The following is a 4,768-nucleotide window of genomic DNA, read 5'->3' on the forward strand; positions in this document are numbered from 1 at the left end:
TGCAAGGAAACAGGGATATACGATCTCCCTAGGTAACACAATCTTTATACGCAGTTTTGTGTTTTTGCGGATTTTGCGCACCAATCTTCGCACGACGATGAACATCTTTTTGGGAATCGAGGATTTTTGTTTTCTTGTTCTTCCGCTGCGCATATGATGTCGCCCCCTAAGATTTCCCAACAGTGGTATCAGAGCCAGGTTGTTCGTGCGAATGATTGGTTTTGAACTGCGTGTATTGTGTTTAGGAAGAATTTTGACGTCAAAATCGTTGACGCAAAAGCGAGGAAGGGCAGCAACAGTTGCTGCCCTCGATCTGCATGCCTGCAGCCAGCCGCAGCCGCAGCCAAGCAGCACAGCGCCGGCGCATGCGTAAGCGCTGTGCCTGCAGCAGCCGGCCGGCGGTCTGCTTGCAGCAGGCTTGCGGCCGGCGGGGCTGGCAGCCCGCTCGGTAGAAGCGCCTGCGGCCACTGAGCCCGCGGGCAGAGGAGCCGCGGGGCAGCAGCGCGGGCTGAGGCACCGCAGGGCAGCGGCGCCTGTGGCCGCTGCTCCCACGGGCAAAAACCCCGCAGGGGGCGGCCGCCAGCGAGACAGCACCACCTGCGGGCGCTGACTCGCGGGCAGAACCGCCCGCGGAGGCGGCGGCGCCCGCGGGGGCGCCCACCTGCAGCGGCAGCGACCCCAGCGGGCGTGCCACCTGCAGGCGAGGGCAGTGCCCTCGCCCTCGCCGCACAGGCCGCCGCCAGCAGGGTGGCGGCGGCGGCGGCGCAGCAGCAAGGGGGAGAAGGGCATTAGGGTTTTCTGGGCAAAAAGATAGTTTTGCCCCCTCGGAATTTGAGAAATTCCAGTTTCTGTCTTTTGTCCAAATTACGAAAATACCCTTAGGAATTGAGAAATTCCCTATATATCCCTGATTTCAGAAAATATTAATTAATTAAAAGGTTTAGTTGATTATTATTTTTATTATTATCTAGTAGTCCTACATGATGATGATTATTTATACATGTGATGTATGATGAGTGGACGGATGATCATGGACCGTGTGATGTGTGTACTTGTGATTATTATTATTGAGGTCTGCGAACCTCCATTATATTTCTCGTTTATTGTCGGGCCTGCGTGCCTATGATTAAGTTGTAATCACATGAGGAGGCGCAGCGGGAGCGTGGAAGCCATAGCGGGACCCACGAGACGGACGATCGTGATGCATGGAGATGCATCAAGATGTCGACGGAACCGACGAGGACGAGATGGACGATCACAAGGCATGGAGATGCACCGTTGCACACATAGATCTTGATGTGAGTGATTAGGCCTACTGGCTTGGGCCTAATCATATTAGGTTGTGGTCCATGATCATCTGGTGTGATTGATTATACACATACTAGATATGTATATATATTTGCATGCGATGTAGATATATATTAAATATGTATATGTGTGACATGTCATATTAGGAGACCAAATCATAGAAACATCTCTCGATAAAATTAAGTCGGTAAACGTGAGGCAATTAGATTGACCCACGTGGCCTTCCATCGTTATGAGTAGGAACCGAATCCCGGTGTAGGTTGAGTTGGTCGAGTCCCTCGAGACTCACCTATATCGCGATTCGCTATCTTGCTTACGACATAGAGATGTCACTGGTGACCTGAGGGCATGATATGCTTGGTCGAGTCCCTCGAGGGTATATCATCAAATCAGACTCATCTTGTAACGAAGGTGTTGACTTAACCGAGCATCATGGTTTGTCGAGTCCCTCGAGGCCATGGTGATTCGGAGGCCGAACAGGACGGGAATCACAAGGAGTTGTGATCGGCAAGAGTTGTCTACCTTTTAGGCTTAGTGTGATTGGTCGAGTCCCTCGAGGTTACACTAAGACGCTGATTGGATCCTGATCCCCACTAGAAGTCTGCCAGAGACTTCCGTTTCACATGCTGAGGGTGTCGCGTGACTCGTTAGTAAAATAGTGGGAGCATATTAAGATAGAAGTCCATATCTTGATAGTTTATTTCTTGCAAAATCTGCATGTTATTCATTTTTGCTACATCTTTATTTTCAGAAAATGTCGCTTTCAAATCCCTTACGTGGCATACTTGATGTCAACCGCCTCACTGGTCCAAATTATACGGATTGGCTCCGTAACTTGAGAATTGTTCTCACAGCGGAGAAAATCGTGTACGTCCTTGATACAGTGATGCCTACGCCCGAAGAAGGGGCAAGCGAGGATGAGATCGCTCGCTACGTGAAGTACATTGATGACTCCACTCTTGCTCAGTGCTATATGTTGGGCTCTATGACTCCAGAGTTACAGAGACAACATGAAAAGATGGATGCCAGATCCATTCTCCTACATGTCCGTAAATTGTTTGAGGAACAGGGAAGGACTCAACGATATGAGATATCCAAGAGCCTTTTCCGCGCTAGGATGACTGAGGGGACACCGGTTCAGAACCATGTCCTAAAGATGATTGAGTGGATAGTGAAACTCACAGGTCTAGGAATGGTCCTAGAGGATAACTTGTGTGTGGACATTGTGCTTCAGTCCCTACCAGATTCCTTTTCACAGTTCATAATGAACTTTAATATGAACAAGCTTGAGGTGACTCTCCCAGAGCTCCTCAATATGTTGAGGGAGGCAGAGAGTACTATTAAGAAAGAGAAGCCAGTTCTCTACACTGGTGAGACCAGAAAGAAAAGGAAAGCAGAAAGGTCCCTTAAGAAGGGAAAGGGCAAGGGCAAACAAGGTAAAGCAAAGGTTGCTAAGAAAGACCCAACAAAGGACAAAGGCCAGTGCTTCCACTGTGGTAAAGATGGGCACTGGAAGAGAAACTGCAAAGAGTACCTTGCAGAAAGGGCGAAACAAAAGCTTGATGAAGCTTCAGGTACATTCATGATCAGTCTCCATTTGTCAGACTCTTATGATAACACATGGGTATTAGATACCGGTAGTGCTTATCATATATGTAATTCGTTGCAGGTTCTGGCAAGGCCTAGGAGACTAGAGAGAGGCGAGATGGACCTCAAGATGGGTAATAGAGCAAAAGTTGCTGTATTAGCTGTTGGCGAGGTCGCCCTACATCTGCCTAGTGGAGCGTTTATTGCATTAGATGCATGTTATTTTGTTCTTTCTATTATCAAAAACATTATCTCCATTTCATGTTTAACAGTTAGTGGATATAAATTTGTTTTTAAGAACAATGGTTGTTCGATATTATTAGATGATAAGATCATCACGAAAGGAACATTGCATAATGGTTTATTTATGTTAGACACCACTCCACATATCATGAATATAAATGTGTCCAAAAGGAAACGAGATGAGTTGAACAGTGCATACCTGTGGCATTGTAGGCTAGGTCACATCCATGAAAGAAGGATTCAAAAGTTGCTAAATGATGGATATCTAGATCCATTCGACTATGTGTCATATGTAACTTGTGAGCCTTGCATTCGTGGAAAACTGATCAACTCTCCATTTAGTGGAATTGGAGAGAGAGCCACTGAGTTGTTGGAACTCATACATAGTGATGTATGTGGACCCATGTCAACTCATGCCATTGGAGGTTACTCCTACTTCATTACATTTACTGATGATTTCTCAAGGTATGGATATATGTACTTAATGAAGTACAAGTCCGAGGCCTTTGAGAAATTCAGAGAGTATAAGAATGAGGTAGAGAACCAGACTGGAAAGAGTATCAAAACTCTTCGATCAGATCGAGGAGGTGAGTACTTAAGTACAGAGTTTACTCAGTTCCTCAAGGACCATGGGATATTATCCCAATGGACACCTCCTTACACACCTCAGCTCAATGGTGTATCTGAAAGGAGAAATCGTACTTTATTAGATATGGTACGGTCCATGATGAGTTTCGCTGACCTACCCATCTCATTCTGGGGATATGCCCTAGAAACCGCAACTTACCTTCTGAACAGAGTTCCAACTAAGTCGGTAGTGTCTACACAATATGAGATATGGAAAGGGAAGAAGCCTGATCTTAAGGTTGTTAAGATTTGGGGCTGCCCAGCCCACGTTAAAAGACACAACCCCGATAAGTTAGAATCAAGGACAGAGCGATGCATATTTGTGGGATACCCCAAGGAAACTTGTGGGTATTACTTCTATCATCTCGAGGACTAAAAGGTCTTTGTAGCTAAGAGAGCAGTGTTCCTTGAGAAGGAACACATTCTTGGCGCAGACAGTAGGAGAATGATAGAGTTGAGCGAAGTTAGAGAACCAAGCTCAAGCACCACTCTACAGCCCAAGTCTGTTCAGGTACCTAATACACAATTTTCAACTTTACGTAGGTCTGATAGAGTATCTCATCCTCCTGAGAGATATGTTGGACATATTAGAGGAGAGGATGTTGAGGATATTGATCCTCAGACCTACAAGGAGGCTATTATGAGTATAGACTCCGGGAAGTGGCAAGAAGCCATGAATTCTGAGATGGATTTTATGTACTCCAACAAGGTTTGGAACCTAGTTGATGCGCCCGAAGGTATTGTACCCATCGGTTGCAAGTGGATCTTTAAGAAAAAGATCGGAGTAGATGGAAAGGTAGAGACCTATAAAGCAAGGCTAGTGGCTAAGGGGTATCGTCAAAGGCAAGGTGTTGACTACGACGAAACTTTCTCACCCGTAGCAATGCTAAAATCCATCAGAATTCTATTGGCTATTGCAGCACACTATGATTATGAGATCTGGCAGATGGATGTGAAAACCGCATTCCTCAACGGGAACCTAGAGGAGGAGGTGTATATGATG

This window comes from Musa acuminata, chromosome BXJ3-7 (assembly GCF_036884655.1).
Source record: "Musa acuminata AAA Group cultivar baxijiao chromosome BXJ3-7, Cavendish_Baxijiao_AAA, whole genome shotgun sequence".
Classification (NCBI taxonomy): Eukaryota; Viridiplantae; Streptophyta; class Magnoliopsida; order Zingiberales; family Musaceae; genus Musa; species Musa acuminata.